Here is a 22,300-nt window from a genome sequence, read left to right as displayed (position 1 = left end):
TTCTCCTAAATCTTCCTCAGGGTCCGGTCACCTGTTCTCGTTGTGCAGCGTTTTTTTGCCCAACACTTTTTCCTTCCCACAGACTTCCCACTGAGGTGCCTTGATACAGCACTCTGGGAACAGCCTATTCTTTCAGAAATTTCTTCCTGTATCTTACCATCTCGCTTGAGGGTGTCAATGATGGCCTTCTGGACAGCAGTCAGGTCGGCAGTCTTACCCATGATTGCGTTTTTGAGTAATGAACCAGGCTGTTAGTTTTTAAAAGCCTCAGGAATCTTTTGCAGGTGTTTAGAGTTAATTAGTTGATTCAGATGATTAGGTTAATAGCTCGTTTAGAGAACCTTTTCATGATATGCTAATTTTTTGAGATAGGAATTTTGGGTTTTTTCAATGAGCTGTATGCCAAAATCATCAGTATTAAAACAATAAAAGACCTGAAATATTTCAGTTGGTGTGCAATGAATCTAAAATATATGAAAGTTTAATTTTATCATTACATTATGGAAAAGAATGAACTTTTATCACAATATGCTAATTTTTTGAGAAGGACCTGTACATTGAATTTTTGTATCTATATATTCAGACATATTTCTATTTATTCCAATTTACATTTATATATTCAGATGTATAACTATTAATGAAGACAACTATATAGTCAGAAACTATATAGTCAGATTTACTTCTATGTTTAAAGTTTACATTTAGATATTCAGATTTTATATAAATATTTCCTGTTTGGCCCTTCATAATAGAATTACACTGAATTATAAAAATTACAAAAATATTTTTTTTTTATCTTGGAAAAAAAAATACAGAAATAAGCAAAAATAGTAGAAAATACAGTTTTGTCATAATAATCCTTAAACTTAATCCAGAACTTAGTAAAACATTTATCTTTATATTTATCTCAAGCCTATCAAATTCTAATATAAACTTTTTTCGTGCAATTGTATGTCAAACTAGAACATTTCCCACCACTCACTACTGCTATCTATCTACAATATAACAACACTTAACAAACTGTTATAATATATATAAAGGTTTTGATGCTGTATTGATTGTTTATGTTGCTATGGTTGGTTGCTAAGGCAATGATACACAGAAATGTTGGGTGAAGTGGTCATAGCTGTGCTTTTAATAAAACACAGCTGTTGACCAGTCAGAATGAAGTAAATAAAGTACTGTAACTAACCATCATATATATATATATATATTATATATATATATATATATATATATATATTGTGTGGGTGTGTGTGTGTGGTGTGTGTGTGTGTGTGTGTTTGTTGTCAGTCAGTGTGTACGTGTTGATCATGATAAAGCTGCAAGCCTGCGACATCCTCCAGCCTAGGCCTGTAATTCAGTCTGCACTCAAGATTTCTCTGTGTGAAATTCTGGCTTTCAGCATCAGATAGCCCTGCATCTGCCTAATAAATTCACATGACAGTTTGTGAAATTATCCCATAACCAGTGACACCAGATGATTTTTCCACTTCTAACAAGCTCTTGTATTGAGTATCATAACAGTTACTTTGTCTTCATCTAGAGAGGGAAAGTAATATCAATCCATTTGATGATCCAGCAAAGCGAGTCAAGCACTTCTGTATCAATCTTCATACACTGCTGCCGGTTGTCTAACATAAAGCCCATAAATGGGATCATTCAATCAGCGGCCACTGGCTGCCTGAATGCCTGACTGCATCTCTCTGTGGCTCAAGTGCTTATAGCTCGCTGTCAGGTTTGGTCTTGTGTACCTTTCCCTGTCTGCCTGTCTCCCACCTCCCAGAAATGTCAGAAATGGCACACAGAAATGTGTGTTCACGTTTTTCAAAGTTTCCCTGATGCATTGAATAAGTGTGTCTGGTTTCTACATCCTCTGTGTTCTGTGGCTTTACAGGAGGACTGAGAAAAGATGTGTCTGGGTAAAATACAACTCAATTAACAACAACAATCAACTTTAACCCTCCACTGCAGATAGATGCAATCATGAGCTAATGTTTTGTGAAGATGGGCCTTTCATATTTTGTAATGTTGGTCTCTTTTCAACAAATCAGTAGATTTGAAACCACAGGCTAAATGAAAGATGGGATTTGTTGAAAAACTCAAATTGAAACCCCTCTAATACATAAAAACTGCTTTAATGCACTTTATCATTTGTTGGTGGGACCTGAGGACTGTACTTACATCAGCAGAGCAGTAATTGGTTCCTCTAAATCTGCTGAGTGCAAAAAAGAAAACATTTATTTTTTTATTTATTTATTTTTTTTTCAGAGCCTAAGAGAAGTTCTGTGTAAAGTAAATACATACAAATACAAGCTTGTGTCCATTATTACATAAAAACCCTCATGGTCATCCAGGGGCGTTGCACAAGATCCCGGGCCCTATTCATAGGCAGTCCTGATGGGCCCCCATGTACCCCCCCCCCCGATAATATCCAGGTAAAATAAAATACATTCCAGACTTTTCAAGGGCCTTTTCTTCCTTTGGGGCCCTGGTAATCAGTACTGGTTTTACCCACAGTCCGACGCCCCTGTGGTCATCCAAAGAGATCTTTCAGAGGTCTGGTTTAGATGGAGAGTACTACATTGTTCACTGCAGCCTCTCAACTATATGTCCCCTGTGATCAGTCAAATATTGCGAGATTTTATATTGAGTTGTCTTCTTATACTTTTAAATTCTTGTGGATTTTTCTAAGCTATGCTGTGTTGGCCTTTGAAAATCTCTGATTTAGCACTGTGGTATTAGCTCATTTTTCATATCTATTGTTAGCTTGTCATGGTGTCATAGCTGCTCCGCCAGCCTGTTAGATCAGTCCAAATGTATAAATCACTGCAGATCTGACACACTCATTTAATTTGTGCAGCTCTATTGTGGTGGTACAGTCATTAATTGAAAAATCCCAGCTCCACCTGCTGAGTGAAAATATTCCCTCCTTTTTTTATTTTTTTAAACAGATATTCAGCGTGATTTCCCTCAGTAGCCTATAGACTGCCTGTCATCTATCATTGTATATTGTATTAGTCAATTGCCTGACTTTCTTTGAGCTCAAAAGTTCTTAAGAAAATCACTTTCCATATAAAGACTTAATGGATATTTATAGAAATCTATGGTCATGCAATCATCTATGCTATGCTGGTTCCAAACCCAAGAGCCTGCATTATTGTTTTTTCCATCTGTGAAATAAAGTAACAGGTACTTAATGTAGCAAAAACAATTTGTCCAGAGGTTATTTTACTCACTGAAGGCGTGCATCGCTCACCAAGGGCTCTCCTTATCACAGCGAGGCTAATACATTTTCTCACTGTGCTTCACTGCTTTCATTTTACAGCTGAGGAACTCAGTGGCTTCATGCTGCAGCTGAAATAGGACCCCAGTTACTACGGCAGCCCCACAGAGTGTTCAAGTAAGTGTGCAGAACAAATGCTAAAGTTTTTTAAAAATGTTTCCAATTGTTTCAATCACTGTTGTTTGCTGGATTTTTGAGCAACATGTACCTACTGCAATAGGAATTTTCATAATCATTATAGTCTAGTGTAACCAGGGTGAAATTATATCTTTTCTTTTACGGTTGGAATGTCACCAAATCCTGATGAACATTACACTAGGATAATAAAGGTAACAGAAAGTAACTTAATATCAACCTCAAAAAAAAAAAAAAAAAAAAAAATGAAACTTGGTAAGACCCAATACGAAAACTGAAATAGATAGATACAATCTAAATGTCACAGTTTAGTTCTGTTTTAGTCTTGTTTTTGTCTTGTGACCCAGTTTTCCTTGTGTTCCTGTCCATAATTAGTTAATTTGCACACCTGTTTTGACCTTGAGTTGATTACCCTTTGTATATAGAGCCCTCTGTTTTCCCTCATCCTTTGTTCAGTCTCATCGATACTTAAATGTAGCAGTAGGAGATCTTGGAAAATGCTAGCTTTAGCCTAATAGCACTGAAAGCAAACGTCCCACCCCATCCCTGCAAATTGCCATCCAAAGAGACACCCTCTAAATGCATATACACACACCAGATGACCAGAGACAACGTTTCTACAATACATTGTGTGTTATCCACCTGTATGACCTCAGTGAACAGACACAGATACATTAGTTCAGTGGTTCCCAATCCTGGTCCTGGAGAACCCCCAACACTGATTATTTTAGATGTCTACCTATTCAAACACACCTGATTCAACTCATCAGCTCATTAGTGAAGACTCCGAGACCTCAGCTGTGTCCCAAAGTTGAGTGTACACACTTCGAAGGCCACGGACTTCGAAGACCAGGGGACCGTTCTTCGTACGTCGCTTACTCAGTTAGCTGGATTTGATTGTTGACGACTTGGCATGATCTTGGATCGTTTGGTTCTTCGAAGCTCATCCTAGACTTGCTGTCATAGCAACAGGTCCGTAAACTCAAACCTGTTCGGGAGCAGGCTTATTTCATGTAAACAGGCTTAGATTGAGGCTTTATAAGCGGAGGAGATAGGGAAGTCTGTCGCAGCCATGTCTTGTTCGTTTTTACGCGAGCAACCTGTTGCGGAAGGTGCAAGAATAATTCGCAGAGCTTTTCAAATTAGTGTAATTGTTGAGAGATACCGTTTTTCTCGTGAGGGTGTCATTTACATCATTAATTTGTTGGAACCACACATTAAGTGTTCAACACGGAGGAGTCGGGCTTTGACAACTGCACAGACTGTGTGCATTGCCCTGAGATTCTTTGCGAGTGGCACTTTCCTTTATACTATTGGAGACGCAGAGAACTTAGTGAAAAGTGCTGTCTGTCATGCCATTCGCAAAGTTTACCTGGCACTCAAGCAGTTTTTAGGGGTTTTTGTGGTATTCCCAAGCCACTTAAGACCCCAGGTTGTAAAGCAGAATTTTTTTGCTATTGCAGGTACATTTATAATTGTTAATGACATGCAATCATGACCATGCCAAAAAGTATGACTAACAGTATGTGTCATTCAAGCTTCCCTAACGTGATTGGTGCCATAGACTGCACACACATCCCCATCAAGGCCCCACCTGGCCCAAATGAAGGAGATTTTGTGAACCGAAAGGGGGTTCACAGTGTAAATGTGCAGCTAAGTTACTATTACAATTTATAATATTCCATATTTAGTAATTTATTACATTAAAAAAAAGGAATGAAATCAAAAAGTATGCAGTTGACTGACTAAAATCTCACAGATGGTGTGTGACTCTATGTTCCATATCACAAATGTGGAAGCAAAATGGCCAGGATCAGTGCATGACTCAAGAATTTTCAGAGAGTCACATTTATGCACATTATTTGAACGTGGTAAGGGAACATAAATGTCAAGCTCACAGTATTACACACACACTTATGCTGAGCCTAACAAAACTGCATTTTTCCATTATACAGGGGACTTTGATGGGATCCTGCTTGGAGACAGAGGCTATGCCTGCAGGCAGTATTTTATGACGCCCTTCCCTGACCCAAACCCTGGACCACAAACCCGTTACAATGCAGCTCTAGCCAGGACAAGGGCACGCATTGAAATGACCTTTGGGCAACTAAAGGAAAGATTTCAGTGTCTGAAAAGTCTGAGGGTTGCACCTGACAGGGCCTGTGACAATTGTTGCACGTGCCATAGTGCATAACATCGCCACTATCAGAAAGGAGAGGATCCCTGTGGTGGGGGTGCAGCGTGATGATGACCTCCAGCCAGTGCACTTGGACCAACCTAATGGGCAGAGCTGCACAGGACAGAATTGTGGAACACCATTTTTGAATGTGTAATAAAAGACGACAAATATGCTTAGTTCCCAGAGTTTTATTTAAACAATTCTTTATAAAGAAAAGCCAGCAAGTCATCTTTTGCCTGCAATTAGAGATAGTAGTATTGGTGACTTTACATAACTATGTGTCAAATGGTGTATTAGCACTTACTCTGAAGGTCCTTTTGAAGCAACTCTATCTCTAGAGCAATTTTTCTCTTTTTTTAAGTTGTCAAGTTCAATTTCTCCTCTTAATTTGCGTTTTTTCAGCTCAAAAAACTCAATTTTTTGTTGAAGATGCCGTTTATAGAGGGAACGGATGTCACCTTTACACTTTTGTTAAAGAAAAGAAAAAAAAAAGAAAAAAAAGTCAAAACATGCCTCATGCAACAAAAGTAAAAAGTAAAAGTACAACACTGTCCACCTCTGTATTAGTTCTTTGTGCAGACTCTTCTGCAAGCCTTTCTCTAGGTGTGGACTCCTGCAACTCAAATTGCAGACAGAAAGAATAGGTACTGTGACGGGGTGAAGAAGCACACGACACGAGGATCAAGTTGAGTTCCCCGAAGGGTGGATTTTATTGGGGTGGTGCAGGGAAAAATAGCCAACGTGAGGGGTTCCGGTGCTCAGTGCTCAGCCTTCTCTTCCTCCCTCGGTGCGCAGTGCTGTGTGGGTCCGTGAGGTCCGTGTCTTTAGCGGGCTGGCGGTCACACACTGCTGTCTGGAGGAGAAACACAGAGAATTGTTAGCTGAGTCCTTTGGAGACCATCTCACGCCCTCTGTGTTCGTCGGTGCCGCTTATAAAGCCCGTCTGCAATGGGCTGCAGGTGTGACCGCTCAGCCCATAATGAGCAGGTGCAGGTGTGCCTGCTCTGTTTCCAGGGCGACGCTGATGAGAGCTCGGGACAACGCGTCACACTCTCCCCCCCCTAAGCGTCGTCCTGTCCCTGTGGAGAAGTGGGGAGATTGGGGGAGGGCGGGGAGTGGAGCCTGACAGACCTGCGAAAGCTGACCATATCCTCGAGAGTCCATCGGCGTTCGCATTGGCCGTCCCCGCCCGGTGTTGTACAGTGAAGTGGAAGTCCTGGAGCGCGAGGAACCACCGAGTCACCCCTGGCGTTGGTGTCCTTCGCCCGGGCCATCCACTGTAGGGGTGCGTGGGTCCGTGATCAGGGTGAACTGGCGGCCGAGAAGGTAGTAGCGGAGCTCCAGGACTGCCCACTTGACGGCCAGTGCCTCCTTCTCGACGGCCGCCATACCGTCGTTCCGCTGAGGTCAGCTTCCGGCTGATATAGATCACCAGGTGTTCCTCGCCGTCGATGACCTGGGAGAGGACGGCTCCCAACCCGGTATCGGATGCATCCATTTGCACCAGGAAGGGGCGATTGAAGTCGGGGGCCCTGAGCACGGGCTCGGAGGTGAGGGCGGCCTTCACCCGTTGGAACGCGCTCTCCGTCTCGGGGTTCCACGGGACCTTCTCTGGTTGCCCCTTCCTGGTCAGGTCTGTCAGGGGAGAGGCTAAGGAGGAGAAGTTAGGGATAAAACATCGGTAATATCCCGCCAACCCCAAAAAGGCCCGTACCTGCGTTTTGGTGGTGGGCCGCGGCGCGGAGAGGATCGCCGCCACTTTCTTCTCTCCGAGTACTATAACCACGCGGCCCACTAGGTAGCCGAGGTACTTGGCTTCGGTGAGGGCCAGGTGACACTTACGGGGGTTGGCGGTCAGTCCAGCCCTGCGGAGTTCCGATAGCACCTTCTGCAGCCGCTCCAGGTGCTCCTCCCAATTCTCGGAATGTATGACTACATCGTCCAGGTAGGCGGCCGCGTTGGTCTGGTGGGGCCGCAGGAGGATGTCCATGAGCCGCTGGAAGGTGGCGGGGGAGCCCCATGCAGGCCGAAGGGTAGGACACGGTACTGCCAGTGGCCACTGGGGGTCGAGAACGCAGTCTTCGGCTTGGCCTGTTCGGTTAGGGGGACCTGCCAGTAGCCCTTGGTGAGGTCGAGGGTTGAAATGTACCGGGCCCCTTCCCAGGCGGGTCCAAGAGAGTCATCGACCCACGGCATGGGGTAGCCATCAAACTCCGAGACTTCGTTTAGGCGGCGGAAGAAGTCATTGCAAAAGCGGAAGGTGCCATCGGGCTTTGGAACCATGACGATGGGGCTGGACCAGGGGCTGCGTGATGGTTCGATGGTCCCTAACCTCAACATCTCCTGTACCTCCTCCTCAATGGCGTGTCGCCGAGCCTCCGGAACACGATAGGGCCGCTGCCGGATGATCATTCCGGGTGCTGTGCGGATATCGTGCTTGAGTACGTGGGTCCGCCCTGGCTGGGGAGAGAACACATCGGGTGAACTGACTGACCAGGTGTTGCAGCTCCGACTTTTGGGCGGGCCGAGAGATGGGGGTCCATGTCCACAGCCACGGGAGGTTGATGAGCGAGGGCTGCCAGCTGGGGCCCGGACCCGACCCAGCGCTTCAGAAGGTTTATGTGGTACAGTTGGTCCTCTCTGCATCTTCCGGGCTGCCGGACTCGGTAGGTGACAGGGCCGATCCTTTCCGTGACGGTGTAGGGACGGCCGGCTGCTGTTCCCAGGCTTCTCGGGCGACATCTAGCAGGCAGCGGGGCTGCCGGCCGAAGAGGAGCTCGAAGGGGGTAAATCCAGTGGAAGCCTGGGGCACCTCCCGGATGCCGAACAACACGTAGGGCAGCATCTTGTCCCAGTCGCGCCTGTCTTCTGCAGCCACTCGCCGCAGCATCTGCTTCAATGTTTGATTGAATCGTTCAACCAGGCCGTCCGTTTGTGGGTGGTATACAGTGGTGCGGAGCTGTTTAATCTTGAGGAGCTTGCAGAGGTCAGCCATCACCCGGGACATGAAGGGGGGTGCCCTGGTCAGTCAGTATCTGGGATGGTAAGCCGACCCGACTACTCAGCAGGAAGAGCTCCTGCGCAATGGCTTTCGCGGTGGCTTTGCGAAGGGGGGATGGCCTCGGGGTAGCGGGTGGCATAGTCCAGGATGACCAGAATGTGTTCATGTCCCCGGGCGGACTTCGGCAGCGGCCCTACTAGGTCCATTCCGATCCGCTCGAAGGGCACCTCAATGATGGGCAGCGGAATCAGCGGGCTGGGGGGAGGGGTGCGTGGAGACGTCCGTTGACAGGTAGGACAGGCCATACAGAAGCGCTTCACCTCGGCCTCCAGGCCTGGCCAGTGGAACCGGTCGCGGATGCGTCGGATGGTGTTTTGGGCCCCAGGTGGCCGGCCATGGGATGGGCATGCGCCATCTCCATCACCGCTCCTGTCTTGGTCCTTGGGACCACCAGCAAGGTTTTTTCCTCCCCCCTTCGCTGTGCGACACAGTACAGCAGGCCGTTTTTGACCACGAAATGAGGTGTTGGGTGGGGTGCCGGTTGGAGATCCTTCCCTTCGGCGACCCTCACTTGGGCCCAGCAGTGTTTGAGGCGGTCATCCTCGTGCTGCTCCCGGGCAAAGGCCCCAGCCCCAGCCACCTGCTGGAAAGAGGTCATAGAAGAGGTTAGGGTTATGACGGGAAGACTCACCCTCCCTGGGGCTGTCCGAGGCTAGCAGCACGGGGCGCCGTCGGGGCTTCATGGACGTCCGGCGCTGGGGGCGGTTCCCAGGGTGACAGGCTGACAGGCTGGCTAGCGGAGGCGAAGAGGCGGTCGAACCCCGGCCAATCCCTGCCGAGGAGGACCGGTACAGGCAGCTCCCTGACGATCCCAACTTCCACTGGCCAGGCACCCGGGGGAGCCGTGATAGTGATGCGCCGCGCCGGTACTTCCCTGGTATCGCCGTGGACACAGGTGATGGACAGTCTGGCTTTGGGTTCCGGCCGTGGAGGAAGGACCGTCGGCCGGATAAGGGTGACCCCGCTGCTGGAATAGAGGAGGGCGAGAACCGGTCGGCCATTTATCTTCACTTCCGCTCGTGGGGCCTGCTTTGGAGGTTCCGCGTGTACGGCACAGCCTGCCAGCCAAGCGCGTCCAGGGGAATGGGTAGCTTCGGTAGGCATGGGCTCATCCGGTGGCCCGGGAACCGCCGGCCTGCCGACTGGTCGCTGGGTGCCCTCCGGCGCGCGCCGCTCCTGGACCACCCTTCGAGGAAAGGGTGGCGCTCGCTCCCCAGCCTCCCAGTGTTGGGTGGCCTCCGCCAGCTCGATGGCCTCCACCAGCTCGTCGACATTGGAGGGGTTCCGCATACCAGCCGCCTGCCGGAGAGGGCGGGGAAGGGCCCGTAGGAGGCGGTCCACTACTACGCGTTCCGCTACCTGGTGTGCGGTGGGACCCCCGGCCAGTAGCCAATGTTGGGCAAGGCGTGAGAGGTCAGTCACTTGCGCACGGGCGGGCCGCCGTGGATTGTAGGACCAGTCCTGGAACAGTTGGGCGGCGCTAATGGGCGACAGTCCAACCCGCCCCAAGATCTCCTTTTTCAAATCTTCATAAGAGCTACTCCGCTCGGGGCCAAGCATAAAGTATGCCCGTTGCGCCTCTCCCGTCAGCAACGGCGCCACGATCCGCGCCCACTCGTCGTCCCTGGGCCACGCCTCCCGGGCAGCGATCGCCTCGAACATCTGAAGGAAGGTCTCGACGTCATCATGCCCCGTCATCTTCGGGATGAGCTGGGTAGCCTGGGCTCGGGGGTCAGGTAGCAGAGTTCGCGGGGCGGCGGCCATGCGGATGGCGGCGAGCTCTCGTTCCGTTTCCCCTTGTCGGGAGGCCATGTGCTCCATGATCTGTTGCTGGCGGATGCTCACCTCGGTGAGGTGCTTCAGCAGATCTTCCATCGTTGGGGAGGAGCGCCACCTGGGGAAACAGGAAGGGGGCGTGAGAAAACTAATCCGGTGAGAGTGAATGTGGTGGGATCCTGGTCGGTAACTTCTTCACTGTTATGCCCGCATTCTCCACCAGTGTGGCGGGGTGAAGAAGCACACGACACGAGGATCAAGTTGAGTTCCCCAAAGGGTGGATTTTATTGGGGTGGTGCAGGGAAAAATAGCCAACGTGAGGGGTTCCGGTGCTCAGTGCTCAGCCTTCTCTTCCTCCCTCGGTGCGCAGTGCTGTGTGGGTCCGTGAGGGTCCGTGTCTTTAGCGGGCTGGCGGTCACACGCTGCTGTCTGGAGGAGAAACACAGAGAATTGTTAGCTGAGTCCTTTGGAGACATCTCACGCCTCTGTGTTCGTCGGTGCCGCTTATAAAGCCCGTCTGCAACGGGCTGCAGGTGTGACCGCTCAGCCCATAATGAGCAGGTGCAGGTGTGCCTGCTCTGTTTCCAGGGCGACGCTGATGAGAGCTCGGGACACGCGTCACAGTACACAAGTAGGCTATATACAAATTAGTGTAAAGGTATTTATGCACTTACATGTTCTTCCTCCAAAGGACAGTCTTCTGAGAGGGTTTCTTCACTGTCCTGTGCAATGGAAATAAATGGGTATTACAGAGTGTTGCACTTTCTTCCCTATATGCAAGTTAGAAAAAGAAAACAACTTACTGCATATGCTTCAGCCACCACTTGCATGGGAACAGGTAAAAGTGTTGGTGTATTATGTAAAACTGCAAAAAAGAGGGGGGTGGGGGGGTTGTCATTACAATTAACTACACTGTAAAAAATATAATGTGATCAATAACTCATGGCAACATATTTTGTATTAACTAAAAGTTTAGAAGTTTTCACTTTCACAAAGAGTTGAAATGACTGTACCAGCCATTTGGATTATACTTCATTTAATGCAGCAACAAATAATTTTTACAGTGTACTAAGAGAATTGAAAGCTCATTTAGCCTACCAGTAATGAAGGTGTTGCTGCTACTGGTCCCTGTCTTTGGGTCTGAGGAAGAGCTGCCCCCAGGAATTCAGATAACTAGATAACTGAGATTCATTCAATCCAATGGCCAGCTCCTCTGCTGGGGTATATTGTGGTGGTGCAGGACCACCACCTGTTTTTTTTTTTATAAATAGACAAACACATCATTTAACAGTGGCTTTTAAAAAGAAGGAAAAAAAAGTGGCTTTTTAAAATAAAGACAGTATGAATTAAAGGCTACCATTTTGTAGAATATTCTTGTATTTCACTTTTACTTGTTCCCATGTTCTAGTGGGTCCAGTGGTGGCTCTGACATTAAAGAAAGTAAATATTAAATTATTAAAATGCAAAAACACATACTGTAGAAAATGATAGAAACATCTACTATGGACAGCACTTACGCATTTAATTTGTCTGCTACTTTTTGCCAGCCCACTCTCCTGGCTTTTGCAGACTTTGAGGTGTTCCCTGTCATTTTAATTAACGACTCAAATTCGGCATAACCTTCCATTAAAAGCTCTTGTTCTGCTTGGGAGAAAAATTGGGCACGTTCTTTGGCCATGCTGAACAGCCAATAGCAGCGTTGCTGATCAATGTTTCTACTATCGATACATATCCCCTTTTAAACCAACACATGAACGTGCAATTATCTCAGATAACTCAATCCAGCGATACTAATCATACACAACAGGTGTGTTCGAAGAACCCAATTAGCCGGATCATGATTAGCACGATGATATCATCTTGGATGTGTCATTTGATCTCGGATGTAATAAGCGACGTACGAAGAACGGGCCCCGGTGGTGCTTCTCAATTCTTATTTGTGCATCCTCGTTTCCTTTCCTCGCTTCCTTTCCTCATGTCTTAGCTCCACCCCTTCAGGATGCAAGGCAAGGACACAAGGAAAAGATGCAAGGACGTAGGAGTTGAATCAAGTGAAATTATATATCCTCGCTACTTTTAGCGTCATTTCAAAGTATATTTTATAAGTATATTAGAGTATGCAATATAACACTTGTACTTAAAGGATAGTTCAGTCAAAAAATGTAATTCTGTAATCATTTACTCACCCTCAAGTTGCTCCAGGTTTGGAATTTTCAATTTTGGGTGAACTATCTCTTTAGCTAAGGTTTTAAATATGACTAGGAGGTTTTCCCCAATATGGTATTATTAGTTACTAAAAGTAGTTTACTAAAGTATCTCAATATTTTTTCTACTAATTACGTTGTCATAGCTCTAAACAATTTCTCTTTTCCTTCTTTCTCTAAATCAGACTAGACCCCTGTACTGCAGGATAAAGCTGAATGTGGCAGTGCTGGACAGGTTTTTAATGGTTTTGGGCTGAGTAGCGAGGCCCTGACAGTGCTGCTGGATCTTCTGAGAAGTGCCACAATCCAGACACTGGTGTTCCTCTTCTGTCTGCCAGTGGTACATCATACAGAGTGTTTGACATGTGCCTCGTTCCACTGTCCACCGCATTATCCTCCAAGTCGCTGAGGAGGTTCTGGCCATTCACCAAGAGATTCACCTCCTGAAGACCCCAGAACACATAGAGACAGGGCTGGGCTCAAAACTGGTGTTGTTTTTCTGATATTAATCCTAAGCTATGTTGTAAATAGTTGTTAAAAAAAATAATATAGAAGAATGTTTTGTGAAAAATTATAAGCTGCATTAAAAAATTGATGTGCATCATTACTTCTCTTTTATTTACACGTGAACATGCAAAACAAAAATACAAAATGTACAGAAAGTACTCAGGCTCATTTACAAATAAATTACACTACAAAAGTGAATACTGTATACAACTTATTCATTTCATTTTTAACTTACATTACAAAAATAAACTACAGAAATTAGGTTGTTTCACTGACAATGTGACATTTAAACAAAGATATTGAAAAACTGTAATGTACCCATTTTTCCACTGCTTTCTCTTGCCTAATAGAGTATGGCTATTAAATAATGTATTTGTTAAGCATTCTCTCAAGAACAGAAAACAGTCTATCCATTCTCTCCTGTGCTCTTCTCTCCTCTGTCTCTCTCTGGAGTTTGATGTCCTCTCTGAGTAGCACCACCAGCCTCCACTCACTCCCTCACCTGTCCCAGGACACTTGCAACAAGGCAGAGCAAATAAACCACGCCTGTTAATGTTGTAGAATTTTCCTTGTTCAAAATAAATTGCTAGAGAGGTTTTGAAGCCAGTAGACTTTACTGATCACACAACAAAGTCGAGTTATGGTTTGCCAGAGGTAACTCCCAAATGTCTTTTCTACACACACACACACACACACACACACATATACATACAGTGGCCTCCATAAGTATTGGAACAGTAAAGACAAAATTGTTCTGTTTGCTGTGGAGTCAAGAAATCTGTAAATATGAATAAAAGATGAATATGAGACAAAACTACAGAATGTCACATTTTATTTTATTGGGTGATTCAACATAAAGATGTTTTACCAGCTAAGAAGATCAACACTTTTAGAGTTTCATGTCCCTATCTGATGTGAGCATAAGTATTGGAACAGTTGCCTCACAGGTCTTTCTAAATGTTCAGCTGTGTCCTGTTGCATTAATTCTTCAGATATTAAAATCAGGGAATGTGTCTTATCAGTTATATCCATTGCTTCTGCATTCTAAGTCTTGCACTCAATGATGACACACACAAACCAGGATGAAGACAAGGAAGCCGACTCTGAAAGAAAAGCAAGCAATTTGGATGCTAAAAGAAAATAGGAAGTCAATTAGAACTATAGGAAAAACAAAGGGCACGGAGAAATCAAGAGTTTGGAAACTACCGGCGACATCAGCAACCAACGACAACCTGATCGGCTGAGAAAAACAACAGTAGTTGATGACAGACAAATCATAAAAGCTGTGAAAATGAACCCTAAAATACATGTCTGTAAAATCACCAACAACCTCCAGAAAGCTGGGTTGATGCTCTGACAATCTACAGTCCGCAGGAGAATTTGACACAAAATTACAGAAGCTACACAGCAAGATGCAAACCTCTGATCAACACCAAAAATAGAAAGGCAAGATTCTTCACAAATGTGAGCCAGTAGAGTTTTGGAATTGAGTTGATGGACCAATGAGACAAAGATTAACCTTTATCTAAGTTACTGGAAAGCAAAAGTGTGGAGAAAAAAGGGAACTGCAAATGATCCTAAACATACAAGTCTCTGGAACAGCACCTCTTAATTTTAATGATGACTTAATGTATGATGGCAGTAGCAGAATGAATTTGGAAGGGTACAAAATCATCTTGGCTACCAATATTCAAGAAAATGCCACCAAATTCATTAGAAAGGACTTCATATTGGATCAGGGCAATGACCCAAAACACCCTGCCAGTTCAGTCAAGGACTTTATCAGGGCAAAGAAATGTAAAGTCTTAGATTGCCCAAATTAATGTCCAGATTTAAATCCGATTGAACATGAATTTCACCAGCTAAAGTGGAGACTAAAGACAGAAACTCCCCAAAACAGGCAACAGTTGCAAAGGCAGGGGAAAAGCATAAGACCAAGTGTCTGGTGATGTCTATGGGTTGCAGACTCACTGCTCTGATTACATGCAAGGGATCTGCAACTAAATATTAGCTTTTAATTTTTTACACCTGCTTTAAATTCAACTGTTCCAATACTTATGCTCACATCAAATAGTGGGATGAATTCTAAAAGTGCTTTTTATTTTGTAAAACATATATGTGTCGAAAGACCTAATAATAAAATGTGACATTCTGTAGTTTTGTCGCATATTCATCTTTTAATCATATTTGCAAATGTCTTGACTCCACAGCAGAGAAAGCAATTTTGTCTTTACTGTTCCAATACTTATGTAGGGCACTGTATATATACACATACACACACACACACACACACACACACACACACATATATATATATATATATATATATATATATATATATATATATATATATATATATATATATGCGCATGGAGCTGTTTACAAAATTCCATATATGCATTGTTGTATTTTTAAACGGGTGCTTTTTACCATATGTAGAATGATCAATAGCTGTCATGTATTCTAGGTCCTAAAAAGATTCTTTCCATATATGCAGGGTCTTCAAGCTTTAAAATAGTTCGCTCTGTTCTTTCACTGCAACCTTTAACACACAATTACTACACACAGGTTTTTAAAATAAGAGTAGAAAAATGTCTTCTTATCTGTAGGCATAATTATATGTATTATATTGAATTAAGATCACTGAAAATCTTCTACATTAACAAAAACAGCACAATGAATTTCAGCAAAAATCTATTAACTTGCTAACTTATTTTTTAAGTCTTTCCCCGGCAGGCTAATTTTCTCCAGAATAATACTAAAAACAAGAGAAAATGGAAACACTTATGAAAAAATATAAAGACAGGTTTGTAATCTTAACATTAGAAAATACGACACAGCATGCAAAATACTGAAGTGCTAAAGTTTGGTTAAAACATTTGTAGACATATCTTGCATGACAGCACTACAAAAACATCAAAGGGAAAGACAATTATATATAGTGGTAGTCTTATAGACGGTGGGCCAGGGGGAGATTTCGTGTTTTCAAACGATCCGTGGTGAGGGATAACCCAGTTTTTTATATGTAACCGCTACGCTTTTCAACAAAGCAAATAAAAATTGTTGCCACTCACACACTTTGTCCATTACTATAATATCGGCAACTTTCTACACACTTGTATGATTCTCAGTCTTTGTCTTTAAAAAGACAAACATGAAGAGACCATAAATCTAAAACAACATGTGTACTTTGCATTTGCTCTGGGTTTGCCCAAACTTTCTCACACTCAAATAGATTCTCAAAAGAATGCAACTAGCGACATCTCAGCTCAGAAGCAAAGAAAATTGTTTCAAATTCCACGTTGTAGTCACAAAAATCTTTTGATTGAGCAATGATCTGACCCATGCTTACAGTATGTGCTCTCAGTACATTGAATGTTTACAACGGCAAAACCTGTAGCTGGTTTCCAGTTTGACCTGCTGCTGTGCACACAATACATGTCAGGACTGCTGTAGTTACAGGGCCAAATCAACAGTGTATCTTCAGAAAGATCTGTGAGATTATAACCATTCATTCTGAACAAGTTGCTCAGGAGGCCCTCCAGAGACCAGTAATAAAAGTATTTAAATTTATACTATTTTTAATGTAATATAATTTATATTATAACAACCTTATAATATATTATATTACAATGGCCAGGAATGGCATTTAATCTCATGATGATTCAGCATTGATTTAGAAGAAGAAAGAAAGTTGTAGAAGAAAAGTAGAATGATCAGAATGTAGAAAGAGGGAATGCATAAGTAGAAAGAAGTTGGAAGCAATATTAGTGCTGGGGAAAGAGAAAAAACAGAAGGTGATTAGAAGCAAAAACTATTAGGAAAGGAAAATGAAAGGAATTATCAAACTAATGAGAAAAGAACTTATTTATCTTCTATTTGTGAAAAAATCTTTGATGAGAAAAATTAACATGTCCAGAATTTACCAACTAAAACAATCTGATTGCAATATCTTGAATGGACCAAATCCATCCAAGGCCATAAGATGATTTAAATTTGATTTCATTAATCTGCAACCCAGTAACAAGGGAAGGTCTAAGTTTTGTCTTTTTCCTTGCAACAAAACCACAGACACAGTGGCTCAAGTGTTAGCAAACGAAACCATCCCTCTCTTGGAAGGACAACGCATATGGAATGTAATCAGAAAGATAATTTTACTGGACATGTGATTAAAGTTGTGTGTAATGTTAAAATCCGGCAGAGATTTACAAATCTTTACAGACTGCAGAGATGGAAATGGTCAAACGCAGCATAGGATAATAGAATGCTAATTGCTAAGCTAACAGTACAGCACCAAAACTGGCAAACTAATGCCCTAAGCACAGATCTGACTAGTGTAAACAGTATCATTTAAAAGTTAAATTTCCCAGCAGATCTGTGTGTCATAATGCCTCCAACACAGCAGGCTGTGTAAATTATGCTGTTACAGCAGATTAAAGTGCAACATGCTTAGACCGTGCTAAAACACTAGCTTCTAGATCTGACCATTTTGGCGTTTTGTTTACGAAAACATTACCATGACAATGATATATATCTTGGTAAACTAAAACAAATTTGGTCCTGATGGTATGCAATCTTGGATTACAACCATCTGAAACAACTGTTTGGCTGTGGCCATTACAGGAAAATTAAGATCCACCAGTCTTCAAGCAACTTGTGAAAAAGCTCAAGACTAAGCTGTTTTCCTTTCAGGTTTACTGCTGCCATCTCTGAGGGAAAAATTCCACAAGGACATCTGGTCCCACCTACACCAACTTGCACACACAACAAGGAGATGGGTGTGGAGATACTACAAGTGGTCATTCACAGCTCAGCACTATACAAGTAATTACATGACCTCCCAGTGTAGCACTGGAACTAAATTATGCAACACAAATTATGGTAGACTAGACATCACCCCATCTCCTATACACATACATACACACAAACATACAGAACACACTTTCATTATTGCAACTACACAATACACTTACCTGGTATTGAGAATACGGACATCCAGGTCTAAATTACTCACATCATTCAAATTTATCACACAATATTCACCTCATACATATAGGTCAAAATAATTTTTTTTATAATTTGATTTCAATTATGGCAAACATTTTTGCAATTTTACAATTTTGTGCAATTTTTATGGTCTTATGAACTTACTGTATGTAAACACTGTAATGTGCATAGGACTTGCATGGCTACAGTCACATATCAATTATTTCAAATTCTATTTACAAATTCTAAAATGAGACCTATTCGGTAACGCAGTTGGTCTCTTAGGACAGAATATTTATCATGTCCAATCATTAGCATTGTTGCAAGCTAGGGGGCCCACTAGTTTACAACATAATGTCTAATGACCACACAAATTTATCTAAATAAATAGGATCTGATCATTTCTAATCAGACCTGTATTATCAAGTGTGACTGGCCTGCACATCAAAGCACAGAGAATGATTGAAAATAGTTTAACTACAGGTTTTAAATCTCTTTTCTGTTCATTTCATTCTCTGATTGACCTAGATAAAACTTTAGGTCTGCATTAATGCTTTGCTATTAAAACAATCAATATAGGGAATTTTATGATGGTAATTATGAAATTGTGTATTTCTATGTTTAATTATGTGACATGTTTAATTATGAATACCACTGGTAAATATACCGGTTATGACGATTTTGCTACTTCCCTTTTATTCATTCAGACCAAATACCTAGTGGTAGTAAACAATTTGACTATCAAATTAGAGCTATTTACTGAATATTTGACTCTGAAAAATGGAGACCTTATTTACCATTTGCACTTTTGACATGATCATTCCTTTGCGTATTTTTGTTTATTTTATAACCTCTTTTCTCATCCCACAACATCACCAAAGTCATCAGTGTACAGTTATTGCATGGTCATTCAGAAGTTGTTTAAATGTCTTGCACACATTGGAGCATCATCAGTGAAATTATTTCTTCACCTATGGAGATCTGACAAACCCTGCAATCCCACCTTCTGCCTGAAGGTGACAGAAAGTTTCTCAGCAGGTCAGAAAAACATCCTGGGGAGGACAGCACTGGACACAGATGTTTCCCCAGAGTAGAAGGACACTTTCAACTCATGCTTAATCAACTCAACGGACCTGATACATCAAGTAATCCTACAGACTGAGTATCACCACAGCCAGTACAGGTGGAAACACACCTGACCAAAAACACTGCAGCGACACAGGACGCCTACGCTCAAGGGACTGAGCGTGTAACTGATGTGATTTCTGCAGTGCTTTTCTCAACCTGTCTTTATGTTGTTCTTTCAGGTGACCACTCTACTCAACTCTACTCATCAACTAATGTTGCCTGCTCTACAAAAAGGAAATCATTTAATTATGTCCCCTTGTAGACCTCTCAGAGTTTGCTCCAAGGGACCAGGGAAGGACTGTAAAGAGTGAAATTATTTCCTCATGAAATGAATTCTTTGTGAAGACAAACATTCAGGAACTCTCGCAATGCAAATGCAAATGCAACAAGACAATGGGCTTTGATCTCCTTGTGGAGCCAAACAAACAGATAGGAAGATCTAGAAGAAAGACCATTTACTCTTTGATCCCTTCACCCATCCTTTCCCCCTGGGCACATGGTCCAGGCAACTAAAAGTTGTTACGCTCACATAAAACATTTACTATATCTTCAGGATTCATGATTGTAAACTTTTCATGATTGGTGTCATTTTAAAGGTCTTTGTGCAATTGGTAAAATGGTCTCAATTTCACAGTAGTCACTTGTATTATAAGAAAGATTGAAAACTTTTGTAGAATTGTGTGTCCCCCCTTTAGGGGTCTTTGAGAATGTTTATCTCCAGCCAGGTCACTGCATGAAAAGAGCTGTATACGGACAAATACGGGATGGGAAATCTCTGCTAAACTGTAGGTTTGCCAGATAAGTGAGGTAGAGTGCTTGGAAAGGTAATACACAGAAGTAAACTCGTGAAACATCCAGAACCCTTACGTATGTGGATGTATATAGGAACTGGTGGAAGTTTCCAGGAATCCTTACAGCTGGTTGTGAGGAGGGGTGGGTGTGAGGTGTGAAGGGCTTTTTATATGTAAATGACCCCCAGGTAGAGGTGCCTTCTCTGTTTTCAGAGCTGGGGGGGGGGTAACAATGTCTCGTAAAGATAGCATACATACAGTATTGTGGAACATAAAAACTGTGTTTGCTAAATACGTTTATTATTAATATAATTTAATTAGTCTATTTAAGAAACTTAGCATCATTCAAATTAACTGAAATTCAATGGGCACAATTACCATTTTAATATGTGAAAATTATGTCTCTGACTTTTCATGTTTAATGTAGTCTAGAGGAATGCAACAAATGTTATTTCAGAATATATATTTCCAACACTTTGAAAACATGTCTCCAACTGCCCTATGTCAGTATGTATGTTGTGCACGTATCTCTCAATGCTGCATTCATTGTATAAAAGAAGCAGTTCAAAATGAGACATTTTGTTTCAAAAACATCATGTAACACATTTTGCTAGCTAGGATGTTGATAATTCAGTACCATATTCATAAGTCAGTGAAATTTAAAGCTCCTTGTTTTTGCTGATGTCTCATGATTTGAAGTTCACTGTTTCTATTGTTATTATGATTCTACCCTAACATTTCATTAAATCTTTTAAAATAGAAACAAAGAAAATCAATAGACAGGTCCATAATCTAAAAGTCTTTCACATGTGAATGCAAAACATGTTGGGTGATACAGACTGACAAACTCGGGTAAAAAATACTGCAGATACCTGTCAGCTACTGTACTTCTAGTCCAGAGGTGCCGAAACTAGGGCACGCAGGCAAGAGTTGGTCTTTTATAATATATCCGTGTCACATTTGACCCTGGGCCATAAACATAAGTAAACTCATAAGTAGCACATGTAGGTTATATTTGTAGCATTAGCAATAGCCAACAATACATTAAATGGATCAAAATAATTGATTTTTCTGTTGTTAAAAAATATTAGGATATTAAAAAAGTTCCATAAAAATAATAGTAATGTAAATATATTTATTGGTGTTTGTGTGAAGATCACTACATTTATCAAAAATATATTTATCATTAGTAGCCTAATATTTGTTGCTAAGGACTTAATTTGGACAACTGGGGATTTTCTCAATATTATTTTTTTTGCGGTTTTTTATTGTTGTATCTCTGCCAAATATTTATAAAGTAAAAACTCAAAAAAATTAAATGTAAATCAATTCCCCGTATGACTGGTTATGTGGTCCAGGGACACATATTATAAATTTTATGTAAGTTTAATTGCTATATCAAAATAACTTTTGGTATATCATATCAAGTGACACAGCCAAGCGACTTTCCGCAACACACCTTATCCCCTAAACACGCTTGTTAGTAATAGAATTTAATTTGTTATTTTGACTGTTGCAAAAATGTTCTCAAATAAACAAAGTCAATAGACATGATTACCTTTTTAATGTGTAAAAATTACTTTATATGTCTGACTCTTCATGGGTTACATTAGTCAAGAGGAATACAACAAACATTGTTTTAGTATATCAAGAAAAAGGTTTATTGTAAAGGTTGACATTTACAGATAATGACAAAAATGAAAATAGACATTAACAATGACAAAACAAATTTCTAAATCTCTACCAAGTGCATAGTGGAATTACAACCGAGACCTTCTCTTTAGTGTGACTTAACTGCACGGTTGATGTACTAAGTACACATCTGCCTGCAATACGCTCCACAGGGATAAATGCTGCAGCAGTATCAGTCTGTGTGGCCTGCAAACTCCATACCTCAACAGGACTCCCAAAGAAATGTCTGTCTGGATGAGCGTGCAACCATGTAACCTTTGCAACAATATGCTGAAAAGTACATGCTTTAGATTTTAAAGTAACAATCAGAAACCTCTTAATAATCCCAGGGCGGACATCAGCATTTGGATCGAGGACTGGCTCCTCGAAACTTGAATTACCAGCACACCATTTAGCCAAAACACAAGCAGACCTTTCAGTTCTGCAACTATTAACTGACAGAGTTAATCCAAAACTCTTAACTTTAGAGCAAGTCTTTGCCAAACGAGCCACCTGTAAGACACCATTGTAAGGATACAGTCTATTGTACATTAATAACAGATTTTCTCTGTCAGA

At 42.3% G+C, this 22,300-nt stretch overlaps 1 long non-coding RNA gene across 1 annotated transcript; it reads right to left on the bottom strand.

Moving 5' to 3' along the window:
* Window positions 1-10,833: 10,833 nt before the first annotated feature.
* On the bottom strand, window positions 10,834-11,598 carry LOC122144630. The gene is made up of 3 exons (XR_006159784.1): window positions 11,536-11,598; window positions 11,241-11,302; window positions 10,834-11,159 (listed from the first exon to the last, which is right to left on the bottom strand). It is a non-coding gene; the product is annotated as an uncharacterized LOC122144630 (long non-coding RNA).
* Window positions 11,599-22,300: the final 10,702 nt, after the last annotated feature.

Source organism: Cyprinus carpio, unplaced genomic scaffold (assembly GCF_018340385.1).
Source record: "Cyprinus carpio isolate SPL01 unplaced genomic scaffold, ASM1834038v1 S000006744, whole genome shotgun sequence".
NCBI classification, from domain to species: domain Eukaryota; kingdom Metazoa; phylum Chordata; class Actinopteri; order Cypriniformes; family Cyprinidae; genus Cyprinus; species Cyprinus carpio.
This window is presented reverse-complemented; position numbering and strand designations above follow the sequence as displayed.